This window comes from Camponotus floridanus, unplaced genomic scaffold (assembly GCF_003227725.1).
Source record: "Camponotus floridanus strain SB8 unplaced genomic scaffold, Cflo_v7.5 scaffold90, whole genome shotgun sequence".
Taxonomy (NCBI): Eukaryota; Metazoa; Arthropoda; class Insecta; order Hymenoptera; family Formicidae; genus Camponotus; species Camponotus floridanus.
In genome coordinates this window covers 21,549-40,066 of record NW_020229861.1, presented here as the reverse complement: position 1 = coordinate 40,066, position 18,518 = coordinate 21,549, and the positions used below count along the sequence as shown (strand labels likewise).

The window sequence follows — 18,518 nt, the reverse complement described above, 5'->3', positions numbered from 1 at the left end:
TAGAGACAAAGTAATCCATACGATGGATAAACTGTTTTGAATGCAAATAGTAATATGTTATTAGAAATATTAGTTATACTGTAAAATATTATTATTAAAAATCATTAAATAGAGAAGTACTTTGTGTAATAAAAACAGTCGTTTAAATACAAGTGCTATTATATTTATAATTATCTTTATGTAGTAATGATTAAATATTGTTATTTAAAACTGAATATATAATCTTCATGTATTTCAAAAATTCTTACTGCATTATTTGCTTGCAAAGCATTATTATGTTTTATCATATGTAATTATTATGTTTAATAAAAATTTCTGTCATGCAAAACTGCCAATAATATGGAAGGCAAAAATATATAAAAAGATTATATATATAATCTTTTCATATATATATATATATATATATATATATATATATATATATAGTAAAACAAAATTTTTTGTTAAATAACTTCTGTCTTTAGAACATATCTTCTAGGTCTATGCACAATTGGCGTTCATGCCTTATAAAATATTTTTCAAAATGTTTAAAACTGTGTTAAAAAGCATGTTTAAAATAAGAAAACATGTTTTAAACATATATGTATTACTTTTCATAAAGTATATAAAATATATAATTTAGATATATAATTTAGTATATAATTTAGATGTATGTACGTATATGTATATGTTACGTTGAATTTTATTTCGAAACTATGTATTTTATGTAATATATATTAAGATGTAACATAAAATAATTTATATTTTTTCTAAATAACATTAAATACTATAAACAAATAACTTTTGTTCTCTCTTTCACTATTTTATTATATCCACTTACATTTGTACATTTACTACCAAATTTTTATTTTCATAATGACATTTGTCAAAAATTTAATTTTATTACTTTCAATATATAATGTATATTATTATATTTTTAATGTATATTTAAAATATAAAATTAAGTTTTTGATAAATGTCATTATGAGAATAAAAATTTGGTAGTAAATGTATAGATGATTTCAAATTGATTACAAGTCGACTTATTGCCGACTAAAAGTCGACCTAGTCGCCATAACCTCAAAAACAATGTCGGCTTATAGTCGCCATAAAGTCAACTTCTAGTCACCATGAAGTCGACTTAAAGTCGACTGTATATACTGACTTTTAGTCGACTATTTTCGGGTCATTTGTCGACTAAAAGTCGACAATAAGTTGACATTTAGTCTGACTTTGAAGTCGACTTTAGACTCCTTTTGTCGACTGACAGCCGACTAATAGTCGACTCGGTGCTGTTTGGGTATATATATATATATATATATATATATATATATATATATACCGGGTGTTTCAGACCACCCGTACACCCCATTTTAAAGCAAAGGAAGTGGTTATTTTGAAAAATGTTTCAGACAAAAGTTGTTGAAGATAAAGTAATGCATTACATGGGTAAATTTGATTGACCTTGGGTGGCGTCGTGAAGGTCATGTCAAGGTCGACTTGAATTTTTTAAATGGGAACCCCTATTTTTCATTGCATATTCTTGTAGCTTATCTCGAGAGCTTTCCAAAACACTATAATTAAGTACCTTTTTATTAAGTACTTTTTGAGTTATAAGGCTTGAAATAATTTCTTAATTTTATATAAACCATAAAATATCTAGTAAACCATTCATTTTTCGATTATCTTACCTTCATACTTTTATGTACAAAATAATGAGAGGAATCAATTGGTGTAAAGAAAACACATAGTTGTTTCTAAGAAAAAATATGTAATTTGCAATTAACAATTCCATATTTTTTCTTAGAAACAACTATGTGTTTTCTTTACACCAATTGATTCCTCTCATTATTTTGTACATAAAAGTATGAAGGTAAGATAATCGAAAAATGAATGGTTTACTAGATATTTTATGGTTTATATAAAATTAAGAAATTATTTCAAGCCTTATAACTCAAAAAGTACTTAATAAAAAGGTACTTAATTATAGTGTTTTGGAAAGCTCTCGAGATAAGCTACAAGAATATGCAATGAAAAATAGGGGTTCCCATTTAAAAAATTCAAGTCGACCTTGACATGACCTTCACGACGCCACCCAAGGTCAATCAAATTTACCCATGTAATGCATTACTTTATCTTCAACAACTTTTGTCTGAAACATTTTTCAAAATAACCACTTCCTTTGCTTTAAAATGGGGTGTACGGGTGGTCTGAAACACCCGGTATATATATATATATATTTTCGATAAATTCCTTGAAACTCAGTTTGAATCAAACGATAAGTAACGCGATAGTGCGTTTTGGCTAGCAATCACAATAGTAACTGACTTAGAATGATCAATCTGATCACGTGGTACCACGACGTTTTATTAGCTACTTCTGTTGTAATTTATTTTTCTCCACGGAGATACTCGCGTTATTTTAAAAAGAATTAAAATCTTTAAAAATTGTTTAACAAAAAAGTTATATATAAAACAAAAATAGTTCTATATATAAATAAAAATAATTATACATATATATAATTGTTTAATAAATTTTATTATAAACATTTTATATTAATTTATTTCTAAGTATCTTTCCTTTGACATAAGAAACACGTTTAATGTAAAAAGATATTCTGATTGTAAGAAAAGTAATAATGGATTTAAAAAGAAAATGATTTATACGTTTTTCTGTATATTCACATAATGCAGTTTGAATCAAACGATACGGTAACGCCGTACTGTTTTTGTATTAGTACAAATAAGTAAAAATTCACAGTAGCACATACATAACTAAAATAAATAATATAATTAATTGTACGAGCTATTATTATCATTATTTGCTATGAATAACCTTATAATATATATAACATATATAATATAACTTTAATTAATATTAACTTAATATAATATACTTAATATATATAATATAATATAATAAAAAAATTTATAATATTAATTACTTTATTATTTTAATTCTACTATTGTAATTTTATATACGACAATCTTTATTATGCACATGTGCATTAGTGCATCCAATCAAATTTTCCCTTTTTCCCGCTATAAATCAATTACTTTATTTCCAAAAAAATGTAATAAACACTTTACTTTAATTACGTGAAATATAATTGAAAATAATTCTATGATGTTTCGGTCTCCTTTTGTGACATATTTAGACAATATAGAAACAAAAATGTTTCTATATTGTTAAAGAGACATTCTGCATAAAAATATTTTTAATAATATAAACATTAATATAACGGTCTCTTTTTAAATTCATGCATAATAATAGATGTATTTTCAAACATTTTAAATTTATAAAAACTTTTTACTCCCCAACAAAGATATATATACGTGGAAGAATTTTTTCGAAATGATAGACCGTACTTGTGTGTAAATATATATTTATACATTATTGGCTTTATTAAACAGTTATTGGAGATAAAGCAATAAATATAGTTCATTTATACAACTGCATACTTTTGTAAATCATCAATATAATTTGAATATATAGTGAGTCATTAAATAAAAAGATATAATATATATATATACTTATCTCGAATGATGTAAAAAATTCATACATAATAACTGTTATAAATTGAAAAACAATTATATTATTATGTTTATATATTTACAACTAATTGTAGAGAATATTATTCGCGTTTCCCCTTTCACTCATAAATTTTACAATCAGTTTGTAATTATCGGTCATATATAATGTCGAAAATTAATTATATTCCCATGTTCAAAAAAATATTGTTCGTACATATACATATTGTTGCGCCTGAGGCGAGGACTTATCGATATATATCGAAGACGCGCTCTAAGTAATCGGCCGCACTCGCGAGACGCGTAAAATAACCAGACACTTTTAGGGAACAAAGACACTTTCATAGAGAACACAGAACACACAACAACAGATAATAATAAGGAACACAGAGACGATTCGTAAACGCGTCCGCTCAGCTTGACAGCTGGCCCAGACTCCTCTCAGCTGACTATCGTTGTTGATAAACAATAACTTGACGACGCGCGCGGAGACGGCCCTCTTCCGTCGACGAAATAACGGGTGGCGATACATCCGCATGCACGAAACGGGGGGCGCAACAATATACATATATAATCGCAATCATTAGATTTCGCTTCGATTATTCAAAAACACAAATTAGATATATCATTATATTATTTACTTCGCCCCGATATTTTTCCTGTCTACATCTCTCCAGGGGGGTAAAAGGGGTTGTTATAGAAGTCTCAAACCAAGAGAATCTATAACCTGGCATATGTGCATATGTCTTATAAAAAAAAATTTTTTCGCGAACAATTAATGTTCGTAAAAATTTACGCATTGCCATCCGCGTTTATGGGCTCTTAGTGCTCGATACTAAATTATTATGTTGTTTAAAATACATAGAGCCGAATTATATACCAATTTATTTAGAACTACACGTTGAGCTAATTATCGTGTTCTCATTTATTTCCATCGATTAATAAAAACGTACAGGAGAAGTATCGGTGTGGGGCTGAATAGCTCAGTGGTAAGAGCAGTCGCCCGGCAAGCGAAAGACTCGGGTTCGATTCCCGATTCAGCGACTTCGCCCCGATATTTTTCCTGTCTACATCTCTCCAGGGGGGTAAAAGGGGTTGTTATAGAAGTCTCAAACCAAGAGAATCTATAACCTGGCATATGTGCATATGTCTTATAAAAAAAATTTTTTCGCGAACAATTAATGTTCGTAAAAATTTACGCATTGCCATCCGCGTTTATCGGCTCTTAGTGCTCGATACTAAATTATTATGTTGTTTAAAATACATAGAGCCGAATTATATACCAATTTATTATTTAATTTTGTACAATCATGAAAATATGATACTTATTAATATGTACGGATATGATATTTTTTAATAATAATCAAAATTTTATGGAAAGTAAGATTACAAAATTTCTTTAATTTTCATTGATACATGTAATATTAAGATCAAACCTGCAAATAACAGAATCAATTTAGAAATATCCTAGAAATATTTTTTCTACATTAAGATTTATTAAATTGTTTGGAAAATAAGATAAACATTAATTTAATTATATCGGCTAAATGGTATCGACTGGACTTAGTAAGACATCTTCTATGTTCTTTCGTAATGCTACAATATTTTTCAGACAAAATTTGAAATTTGGTCTAGCATCCGCTGCATTCCAGCAACGTAGCATCAACTGGTACAATGGTGACGGACAGTTAAGAGTCATCGGCAACCTTCCTCCAGCACGTACATAATTTATCACTTCTTCATTAGCCTTGGCACTATAAGGTTGCTCACCCAACGATGTAATTTCCCACATTAAAACCCCAAATGACCAAACATCGCTTTGAGAAGTAAATTTTCTGATCATTAAAGATTCGGTGCCATCCAGCGAATAGGAAACAAACCTTTTCCTTTCTAAAACATGATTTTAACAAACCATTAATTTTCTGGTTTTTAGAATACGTGAAAAATGTTCATTTGTCTCTTGCTATATATAAATAAAAACTATTTATCTTCTATATTACTTAAAAAAACAATGCAGAATACTATTATGATAAAAAAATGGAAAGTATTTTCAAATAAGTTCATTTTTTAATCCTTAATTTTTTTCATAATTGTATTTACCACGCGATAATAATCATCCTTGTAAATATTTCTAGCTAGTCCAAAATCTCCAATTTTGATGATACGATTTTCTCGATTTCTCGAAGATACTAAACAATTGCGACACGCTAGATCTCTATGTACGAAACGCATCTCTTCCAAGTAACAACAACCTCGCGCAACATCTTCGCACATGGCAAGCAAATCTTGCAAACGCAGAGCAACCGAATCTGACGCTTGCAAATTTCGACATTCTCTTAAATATTTTAACAGATTCCACCAGATTTTACCAGTTTCCATCAATTCCAACACTAGTAACGGAGAATCTTCATCTAAACAAACGGCCAACAATCTTAAGTCAATTCTACATCGGTCATTGTTGAAGACAAAAATTGTTCATTATTATCTCTGCCTTGACGATACACTGTTATAAACTTCGACTTAATTATGTAATAATATGTATTATAAAATCTATTGTTTTTTAGTAAATTTATTCGTTTAATTTTATATAAGTAAATTACTATCTTCAGTAAATTTGTAGATATTATGTCAGATATATATGTATAATTCACAATTCAAGTCGTCACTTACGTCAAATATACTTACAACGATAAGAGTAGCAGACGCAGATTATAGTAACTATAACGATAAAACTTAACATCAATAATAAGTAATATTTTTTCGCTATTATTCCAGGAGTGCTTGGAATATCTATATTAAGCAAAAATATACTAATTTTAATATACTAAATTAAAATTTAAATATACTAAATTAACTAATTTTAATATCTTCGTGTGTGTATGTTTTTAGAAATTCATTTTTACTTATAACATTATTACAAAATTTAATTTTTTAAAATTTTAAGTCTATTCATAACTAAAAGAATTAGCACATAATGTTATAATATCTATGCAGCACAGAATGTTACAATTACATTGCAACAATATGCAATATTACAAATTGCATTGCAACATTACAGAAATATTGTAGAAATATATAAATTAACAAAGTATAAATATTGTAGAAATAAATATAAATTAATATATATATATATATATATATATATATATATATATATATATATATACAGGGTGACCCATTTTAACTTAGGCAGCCAAATAACTCGAAAAATAAGCACACTACGAAAAAATGGTTAGAATCAAAATTTCGTCATTTCGAGGGGGACGTACAATGACGTTAAAATCAGCCCCCCCACTCCTCCCCCTGGGCCGCGAGGGGGGGCAAGTTTGAAATCTTAAATGGGAACCCCTATTTTTCATTGCATATTCTTGTAGCTTATCTCGAGAGCTTTCCAAAACACTATAATTAAGTACCTTTTTATTAAGTACTTTTTGAGTTATAAGGCTTGAAATAATTTCTTAATTTTACATAAACCATAAAATATCTAGTAAACCATTCATTTTTCGATTATCTTACCTTCATACTTTTATGTACAAAATAATGAGAGGAATCAATTGGTGTAAAGAAAACATACAGTTGTTTTTAAGAAAAAATATGGAATTGTTAATTGCAAATTACATATTTTTTCTTAGAAACAACTATGTGTTTTCTTTACACCAATTGATTCCTCTCATTATTTTGTACATAAAAGTATCAAGGTAAGATAATCGAAAAATGAATGGTTTACTAGATATTTTATGGTTTATGTAAAATTAAGAAATTATTTCAAGCCTTATAACTCAAAAAGTACTTAATAAAAAGGTACTTAATTATAGTGTTTTGGAAAGCTCTCGAGATAAGCTACAAGAATATGCAATGAAAAATAGGGGTTCCCATTTAAGATTTCAAACTTGCCCCCCCTCACCGCCCAGGGGGAGGGGTGGGGGGGCTGATTTTAACGTCATTGTACGTCCCCCTCGAAATGACGAAATTTTGATTCTAACCATTTTTTCATAGTGTGCTTATTTTTCGAATTATTTGGCTGCCTATGTTAAAATGGGTCACCCTGTATATATTGTACATATACATATTGTACATATATATATTGTACATATACATATTGTACATATATATATTGTACATATATATAACATATATATATATATATATATATATATATATATATATATTGTAGAAATAAATATAAATTAACAAAGTATGAATTAGACATTAGCAATATAATATATTTTAGAAACATTAATTTAATCGAAGGTTTAAAATTAATTTATCAAGAAGGTAATCCGAATTCTCGTGATAATGCATCTTCGTATAATGCTTTATTTTGGGTAAAAGCTCTTACAGCATCGTATGCGATTTCAAACCTTATCGCCAAAAATTCAAAATCATTTTCTAAAGGGAAATTTGTAAAGGAATGTCTCATCGCAGTAGAGTTGTTTGGAAATTCGTTAACTCTTGAAGAAACTGCTAGCATTCTTTTAAGTGATAAAACAATAAAATCGCGTGTAAATGATATTTCTTTTTCTTAGAAAAAAAATTAAAATCTTTATTAGTATCAAGCCCCATAACTCGGAAAGTACTTAATGAAAACTAACTTAATTGTAGTGTTTTGGGAAGCTCTTGACGTGAGCTGCCAGAATATTCAATAAAAAATAAAAAAATCATTCCGAACAAACTGTCTAAAGGTAATATTCATTTTTAGGAAAAAGGACTTAAAAAGTACCTTAATTTTCGAGTCGCCAAAAATCCTTCTCGTATACTTCTTTTATACCTAAAAGGAACCTACTTACAAAATTTGGCTCAAATCGGAACATGATCGTTTTCGGAAGAATACCCAACAAATACACAATAACTCAGCAGAGTTTCGCATTCGATTTGCAATATTCCAATGTTTTAATGAAATTATTCTTCAATATATCCGTAATCTTATTGTGCTGTATAGGTATTTTCATTTGCTTACCACGTTTGCTACCAAGTGTTGAAAAAATAAATCTTTCATCAGCCGGCCATAAAATAAAATTTTCGTCATATTCGAGGTATCTCAATATCAAGCGAAACTTGTATAAAGATCCCGATTGTAAATTTTCAACACGGTACATTACTTCATTGTTATAATTTACTTTAATATAATTCATGTTTTGCCACTTTTCTGCTGCAATATCTTTGTACTCTAGTGTACAAAAGATCGTCAGATTAATATTGGAGATCCATGAAATGTTCATGCTATTTATGTTGACCCCGTTCAAAGTAATATTGTTTGGTTCTGAGTATATGTGAACGATCTTGCTTAAACTCTCGTTGTACAAATCGCTGAAATTAATTAGATATACACGCACGTATATCGAGTAATCTTGTACTGGTAGCGACAAGTTAATCTTTGTGAAAAATCTGCCGTCTGCTATATGTTTCGGCGCGTTGATAAATTGTTTGCTCTTTTGTTGCGTTCCGTTCACTAATGTAACTAAATACACTTCGTAAATCACCGTCGCGCAGTACAGTTTCTCGAATGGCATCCAATCAACTACTGCTATAGTAGGCGCCAAAGCTAGAACACTTATGTTTTCTGATGCATTAGGCCTGCCCAAATTAGTTTTTATTGGTATCACATTCGAATCGAATGGATTTATTGATAATTGATCAAAGTAAAAATTGCTTAAAGTAAACTTCAACTTGTACTCTGTAAATGGTGTTAAGTTTTGAATCTCGTAATATCGTTCCCACGTTATAAATCGCAGCACATTGAATTTTTCAGACTTGTTGAGGTTGTTGTCTAAACAGCTTATGGAGATAGTATATATAATAGTTGGTAAATTATATTTTTTGCATCCATTCTTTACAACCGACTCTGGAAGATTCACAATGATACTATTTGCCGTTGCATTCACATTCTCAAAATTATAAATTTTTTCGTCAGATATCAGGCATCTCATTGGAGGATATGATTGTAAAGATTTATCAAAAGCGTGAATTTCAAAAATATTATTTTTATCGATTATCTTTTCAACATATTCTGCATTTATGCTCTTGAGGCTTGCATATATATTTTTCAAAACGTAGATATGATGAAACATAGTATGTGAAACAGTATATAAATTTTGATATACTAAAATGTAAATGTTTGTTTTGTCAATCGTCATAATTTGGAAGCGGATGTTATCACCTATGTTTTTCTTGTGTAAAATCATATTGCACGTAGAAATGTTAATGTCTGTTACAATTATGTAATTCTCACTTAACCAGTAAATTAACGGCTCCTCATTATTCATGTCATCAATTATCATATCACGAAAAGAATCTATATAATGAAGTAGGCAAAAGGATGCATTTATCTGAACAATTTGCTCGATTTTTCTATCGAGATGATATTTCATCATACGATATTCTGTAATTGTCCAATTGTATGATACGTCATATAAAATGCTAAAAAATATGTAATTATTTTACTCATTATAAAATATTATTTTAACAAAAACAGAAATTTATATGTAGTGAAAATTCGAAATTCTTATAATTATATAATAACTTATTATATTTTTTACTTATGATCTTAATTATAAAACCATGTAAAATTATAGAAAAATTACAAATTTGCAATGGAAATTTGCAATCTTCAATACAAAATTATTTTTTCAGGTAAACGGTAGTAAACCTACCCCATATAGATGGTAATACATTTAAATAGTTGATAAAAATTTTTGATTTGAAAATCTCATCAAATTTAATTATGTCATTTTCCCACATTGTTAAGTCGAACTTTATAATATGACAGTAGTAGTGTTACCTGTAAGAGATGAAATATAGATTCCTTGCTACCCAGTCAATGCAGAGATTATATAGAGTATTATCAAAGCTAGCTATTTTTGTGATATTATTTTCATTAATCTTCAATGTCATTAGATCGTTTCTATCAATCCAATCAATTCTATTGTCTTGTATCGAATAAGCGACATTTCTTTTTAATCTGAAAAAAGGAGTCAACTATAATTGTATAGTAAAAAATTATAGCTGATATATTTAATTTTATAGTTATTACTACTATAATGTTGATAATAATAAACTTGTGCATATTAATAATAACTTTAATTTTATAGTTAGTGTAAAAACAATTTATGATAATTATAACTATTTTTTTATCAGTATACGTACCCTGTCATTACGAAATTAGTAATGTTTAAATCCATGTCCAATATTTCCATACCTAAATTCGTTGTGACTAATAATTTAGGTATTGGATTTTCATGTGTAGTCGACACATTGATTAAATCCGTGTAAGGACCAGCAACAATTTTAGTATGCGCACGTACTCGAAAATAATATGTCGTGTCAGATATTAGATTGTGCACCGTGTGCTCCAATTTTGTAGTTGTGATATTTTTATCGTCGCAGGTTTGAATCTCTTTTAAGTCCTCGATGAAAAAACATTGCACTGTGTACCCTTGTATTATTTCATCGGTAAATTCAGGTTCATTCCATCTGTAAAAACATAAATTTTAGCAAAACGAAATAAAAAGGAAGACTGAAAGACCGTGACGCAAGATGTTATTTTTACAAATTTGTACAAATTGTTATTTTTAACACTTATATTTTTTATTAGATACATCGACAGATTAATGTATGTTTTTACAGCAATGTTAAGTATATTAACTTATAAAATTCATCAACAAATGAGTCCTTTGTAATTAATTAAATTGTTGTTACATTTATTTATTAATATATGACTAAAATAATGAAGCAAATTCGAAGTCAGTAAAATAAAAGATACTTTATATATATATATATATATATATATATATATATATATATATACAGGGTGAGTCATTTTAATCAATACACTCGAATATCTCGAAAACAGCACTCTTCAGAAAGAAATGTTTCAAACAAAAATTGTAGGGTGTGAAGGGGACATAAGATGGTAGCATTGGTTTGACCTTGGAAAGTCATTTGAAGGTCACGTAAAAGTCACCTTCAATTTCTTAAATTGAACCCACTATTTTTCATTACATATTCTTGTAGCTTATCTCGAGAGCTTTCCAAAACACTACAGACAAATGTTTTTTCATTAAGTACTTTTTGAGTTATAAGGCTTCAAAGTTTGCAGTACTTCGATATAAAATGCAAAATATCTCGTAAAATATTTAGTTTTCGGTAGTCTTACCCTAATACTTTTATGCACAGGATAATGAGACAAAACTATTGGTACAAAGAAAACGCATGATTGTTTATAACAAAAAGTGCATTGCAAATTACACATTTTTTATTATAAACAATCATACGTTTTCTTTGCACCAATAGTTTTGTCTCATTATCCTGTGCATAAAAGTATTAGGGTAAGACTACCGAAAACTAAATATTTTACGAGATATTTTACATTTTATATCGAAGTACTGCAAACTTTGAAGCCTTATAACTCAAAAAGTACTTAATGAAAAAACATTTGTCTGTAGTGTTTTGGAAAGCCCTCGAGATAAGCTACAAGAATATGTAATGAAAAATAGTGGGTTCAATTTAAGAAATTGAAGGTGACTTTTATGTGACCTTGAAATGACTTTCCAAGGTCAAACCAATGCTACCATCTTATGTCCCCCTTTACACCTTATAATTTTTGTTTGAAACATTTCTTTCTGAAGAGTGATAGCTGTTTTCGAGATATTCGAGTGTATTGATTAAAATGACTCACCCTGTATATACAGGGTGTCCCTGAGCATGTGCTCACTCATTTGTAAAAAGGTAGAGCGCAGTAAATTAAATAAAGAAATCCTATTATATGTAACGATTTTTGTAATAACAATCGAAATATTAATTATTGAAATCGGACGAATGAGAGAAGCGCTCGAGCGCTCGAGCTATAGCACGGCCCACCGTCAGACATTGCCTGCCGACACGCGGCGGGAGGAGGGACAACGCGCCGCTACCCGTGGTTACCGCTATCGCCATTTTCACGTTTCACTGCATCGCGTCAAGACTCGCATCTCGCGTCTCATTTCTGGCATTGTTTGGCGCGCTGTCCCTCCTCCCGCCGCGTGTCGGCAGGCAATATCTGACACGGTGGGCCGTGATAGCTCGAGCGCTCGAGCGCTTCTCTCATTCGTCCGATTTCAATAATTAATATTTGTTATTACAAAAATCGTTACATATAATAGGATTTCTTTATTTAATTTACTGCGCTCTACCTTTTTACAAATGAGTGAGCACATGCTCAGGGACACCCTGTATATATATATATATATATATATATATATATATATATATATATACACATATACATATACAGGGTGAGTCATTTTAATCAACGTACGCAATTATTTTGGAAACAAAGCATTTTAAAGAAAAATGTTTCAGACGAAAGTTTTATGATTTCGAGGGGGCCATAAGATGGTATCATTGGTTCAACCTTGGATAGTCATTTGAAGGTCACGTGAAGGTCACCTCAATTTTTTTATGGCATCCTCTATTTTTTATTACATATTCTTGTAGCTGACCTCGAGAGCTCTCCATAACCCTATATTTGAAGCCTTTTAATGCAGGACTTCCTGAGATATTTTAAATTTTATATATTATGATGATATTGTTTGGTTTTAAGAAGGCTATAAAGCGGCTATAATGAGACTTAAAATTTAAGAAATTGACCAATCATATTTATTATTCTTCTTTAAATTCAATTGTAATTGGTCAATTTCTGAAATCTTAAGTCTTAAAGTCCTATTGTAGACGACGCATTAGATGGTACTATTGGTTTGACTTTCAAGAGCTAAAAATAAAAAATTTTTTAAAATTTAAAAATTTCATTTAAAAATTTAAATTTTTAAATTAAAATAAATTTTTTAATGGCACTTATTTTTAGCTCTTGAATGGTATCATCTTATAGCCTCCTTAAAACCAGACAACTTTTGTCTGAAATATTTTTCGCTTTCGGTTTTCGAGATATTCGACTGACAAGAATCATAAATATTGTATTGAAATTTAAAATATCTCAGGAAATTCTACGTTAAAAAAAGTTCAAATACAGGGTGTCCGTCGATTTTCGACCTTAATGAAATAAATAAGTAGATTGGCTCGAATTAAAAAGGAATGACCTGTATTGTTTTGGGATTGTCGCAATAATTAACGAAATATTAAATAAAAAAGATCGGCCAATCTGCGTGAGTAAAAGCGCGCGGCGACGAGAGTCGTCCCACTAATCCGATACTACGAGCGCGGCGAAGCGGTGGGCGGGTCGCTCTCCGAGACATGATGGTGGTTTGCGATATATCGCAATACCGCGCCGAAAAATGACCCGTCCCCCCTTTTCGTGGCGAGAAAATGATGCGCTATCATTTCCACACCACCTTGCGGTAGATAGCATGGTGCGCTTTTTTTTATAGTGGTTTCCCCCATAGGCCTATTCCACTCTCAATTTAAAAATTATTCAAAATGCCATTTACTATACGCTGAATATATCCTAAATGTAAAAAATTAATGGACAGTACCTTTACCAAAAATTGATTCGTGGTTGAAAATCCCTCGATAAAATGTATTGCACACGTTGATAATGTGATACGATGATAAAATTCTTCAAGAATCCTTTCTTCATCTCATACACGAAGACGCACTGCTGGACCGGTTATACCGATATTATGCACGACACTCAGTTTCACATAATTATTGCACAACATGTAAAATTGTACGGCCACTTGGTTTTCGTGCACGCCCGAGAAATGATTCCATGTAAATTGCGGCCGCACGATAAGTATTTTCTCCCGCTAGTCCGTATGCCACAATCATATCCGTATATCCTGCAGAGTCACACTTCATTTTCTCTGTTAATTTACTACGCAAACACAAGATTTTTATTAAAACGGGCTGATGAAAATCCTCACTGGATGAGAGATTGCCGCACGCAGTATCCTGAGAAAGTAAATGTTTGGGCCGGAATATTGTGTAATCGTATCATAAGACCATTTTTTATTGATGGTAATATAACAGCGAAAAGTTATTTAGATTTGTTGAGAAACCGAATAATACCGGGTATCCAAAATATTGCTGGAGATGCTTTTGAAAATGTTTGGTATCAACATGATGGGGCTCCAGCTCATTTCGCATTGCGTGTACGCAATTTTCTAAACGAAACTTTTATTGGTCGATGGATTGGTAGAAGAGGCACGATAGAATGGCCACCCAGATCTCCTGATCTAAACCCGTTAGACTTTTTCTACTGGGGATATTTGAAAAGTAGAGTTTATGAAACGAAACCTACCAACGTGAACGATTTAAGGGAAAGAATATTAAACATTTCAAATTTAATAACACCGGAAACTTTAAGAAACGTCACAGATACATTTTACTTTCGCTTAGGATACTGCCAAGAAGCAGGAGGACATCAATTTGAACACTTAAAAAATTAATGAACATTTATTTAGAAACACATGAGAGAGCACGCGCGCGCGCGTACGCACGCACGCACGCACGCACGCACACGCACACACACGTACACGCACACACACGCACATATCACAAAACAAAAAAGATATAAATCCGACCGTGCAACCTCCGCGTGGTATATCTTGGGTAATGCTAATGCCGGCGATACTGTAACTTTCAAGCTTCATAATTCATCATGTGCTTAACGAAAAAATACTTCATTATAAGGTTTTGGAAAGCTCTTGACAGCTATTAGATTCTGGAATTAAAAATGGTATGTTTAATTTAAAAAAATTGACGTGACCTTGACCTGACCTTGGCAACGCCACTCAAGGTCAATAAGATCAGTAAATAGATTTTCTTGAATCCTACAACTTTTGTTCGAAACATTTTTTTAATAAATCAATATTTCCTGAGATAATTGACCGTTCCGGAACTTTTGTCCAACCCTGTATATATATATATATATACAGAGCAGGCGATTAATTACATGCGCACTATCTGCAACGCTAGGGTCGTCTGTATTATTTTTTCAGGGATAAATGTGTTGTTAATGTTACACACATTGTCTATTCTCAGACAGCCTAGCACTACTTTATTTGAATGAAAATTTGCGAAGAAGCATGTGATTACATAGAACCGTGCTTTTTCCACTTTCCCTAGGATTAACGTATTTTTGTCAATATTTGAAGTTTTACTAGAATCCTCGATGGTTGAGTGGTTAACATGCTGGTTGCACAGGCCCCATGGATGTAGGGATATTGGGTTCGAATCCCGCCGGGGTCGAAGATTTTTTTCTTGGTTTTTCTCGGCGAGGAGAAACACCCACGATGCTTGGGGCTATGCTTGAGTCAATCGATGCTCTTAGTGATCGCACGAAAGATTTCGTATGCCTTGTGTCGAACGCAAAGAAACAGTCATGAGAGTGACGATCTCGCACTGGAAACCCGATTTAATGATGTATATGTTGCGGAAACATCCTGTATATGTGGGTGATCTCGGGAGATAAATAATTGACGCTTCGCGTTAAATGAATAACTCCGAATTTATTTTATCTACAATTTAAACGGTCCGTTTATTGTATAAATTTAATGTAATTTAAATCAAGTCGCGATGTGTACTCTATATAGGCGCGAGATAAACTCTCTGAAGACGCGATATTTACTTCACGAAAGCGGGATACAGAATGTCTTTTGGAAAACCAAAATTTAGCATACGTGATCCGGGAGAAAGTTTTATGACAGGAAAATTCTAAGGGACGAGTAACCGTAAAGAAAAACCATGTGCTTGTCATTTGTTGATTGATAATCTAATATTTAATCGAATATTTTAAATATTCGAGTTCTTTACAATTTAAATATCTTTTTAGAATCTTAGATATCTCTTTATCTTAGATATCTTAGATATCTCTCTTTAGATATTTCTTTAAAATTGACCTTTGGCAGACGGGGCGTAGGGAACGGCATCGCGTTACAGATGCGCCGCTCCTGTAGTAAAGTGTCTCGAGACGTAAAGGGAGGGACGATAGGCGTTGACTCAAATCGGAAATCGGCCGAAAAGTGCAAAACGTGAACAGCTCTGCCTTAGATTATCAATCAACATATTGCAAGCACATGGTTTTTCCTTACGGTTACTCGTCCCTTAGAATTTTCCTGTCATAAAACTTTCTCCCGGATCACGTATGCTGAATCTTGGTTTTCCAAAAGACATTCTGTATCCCGCTTTCGTGAAGTAAATATCGCGTCTTCAGAGAGTTTATTTCGCGCCTATACAGGGTATCCGTCGATTTTCAACCTTGAAGAAATAAGGAAGTAGATTGGCTCGAATTAAAAACGAAGGACCTCTATTGTTTTGTGATTGTCGCAATAATTAACGAAAAATTAAATAAAGAAGATCGGCCAATCTGCGTGAGTAGAAGCGCGCGGCGATGAGAGTCGTCCCACTATAATTTGATACTACGAGTACGGCGAAGCGATGGGCGGATCGCTCTTCGAGATATGATGGTGATTTGCGGTATATCGCAATACCGCGCCGAAAAATGACCCGTCCTTTTAGTGGCGAGAAAATGATGCGCTATCATTTCCACACCACCTTGCGGTAAATAGCATGATGCGCTTTCTTTATAGTGGTTTCCCATAGGCCTATTCCACTCTCAATTTGAAAATTATTCAAAATGCCATTACTATACCCTGAATGTATCTTAAATATAAAAAATTGATGGTGACAGTACCTTTACAAAAATTGATCCGTGGTTGAAAATTCCTCGATAAAATGTATTGCACACATTGATAATGATACGTTAATAAAATATTATGCACGACACTCAGTTTCACATAATTATTGCACAACACGTAAAATTGTACGGCCACTTGGTTTTCGTGCACACCCGGGAAATGATTCCATGTAAATTGCGGCGGCACAATAAGTATTTTTTCCCGCTAGTCCGTATGCCACAATCATATCCGTATATTCCTGTAGAGTATACTTCATTTTCACCAGCAGTGCGCCTTCGTGTACGAGATGAAGAAAGAATTCTTGAAGCATTTTATCAACGTATCATTATCAACGTGTGCAATACATTTTATCGAGGGATTTTCAACCACGGATCAATTTTTGTAAAGGTATTGTCACCATCAATTTTTTACATTTAGTTTAAGATATATTCAGCGTATAGTAATGGCATTTTGAATAATTTTCAAATTTAGAGTGGAATAGGCCTATGAGGGAAACCACTATAAAAAAGCGCACCATGCTATTTACCGCAAGGTGGAAATGATAGCACATCATTTTCTCGCCACTAAAAAGACGAGTGATTTTTCAGCACGATATTGCGATATATCGCAAACCTAGAGACCCTATAAAGAGAGACTCGCCAACTCATTTTGGACTCTGATTGGCTGGAGTTTTCATCGTCCAGGAAGTGCACATGGTGCCGTCCATGTTACATCATTTGTGCACCGTTTGCACTATATAAAGTCATACCAAGACATATAGTATAACCAAGTATAATCTGTTTACGAGTGTTCATGTATGTACATTGATATGTATAATTATAATTTCATATTGATATTTATATTGTGAATATTCATATTGTGGTAAGTTAATTATCACATCTAAGTAAGATTATAAAAAAATTTTGAATTATTAAAATGTAAAGACGCTCTATAATTAAATAAATAATAGGTAAGTTAGAAAGATACTTTTTTTCATCAATAATATTCTTATCATAGATTTGAATTTTACAATTTGCAATGCCGTATACTTGCTGCGTACCGAGGTGCTTTAATAAACCTGATGAAGGATATGCGTTGGTGCGGTTTCCAAAAGAAGAGCAGCATCAAAAAACATGATTAAATGCTGTTTTTGGCAAGAACGCGTTAAAACGTTCTTTGGAAAATTTTAGATTGTGTGAAGTAAGCATACATAATAAGAATGTTATACAGGATTATTCAAATAAAAGTAGTTTTAAAAATGTTTATTTTCAGGTACACTTTGACCAATCTGATTTATTGATAGTGGGTCGCCGAAAAGAAATAAAAAAGGTGCAATACCATCACGGTTTTGTCAATGTCCCTCTGTGGATTTTTGTGACAAATCGCAAACTAGTAAGCGAAA

The 18,518-nt window shown here is 31.4% G+C and overlaps 1 long non-coding RNA gene across 1 annotated transcript; it reads left to right on the top strand.

Annotated features, from left to right (window-relative positions):
- The first annotated feature begins 18,166 nt into the window (after positions 1-18,166).
- LOC112639800 lies at positions 18,167-18,518 on the top strand. Its single transcript, XR_003123688.1, has 2 exons — positions 18,167-18,316; positions 18,389-18,518. It is a non-coding gene; the product is annotated as an uncharacterized LOC112639800 (long non-coding RNA).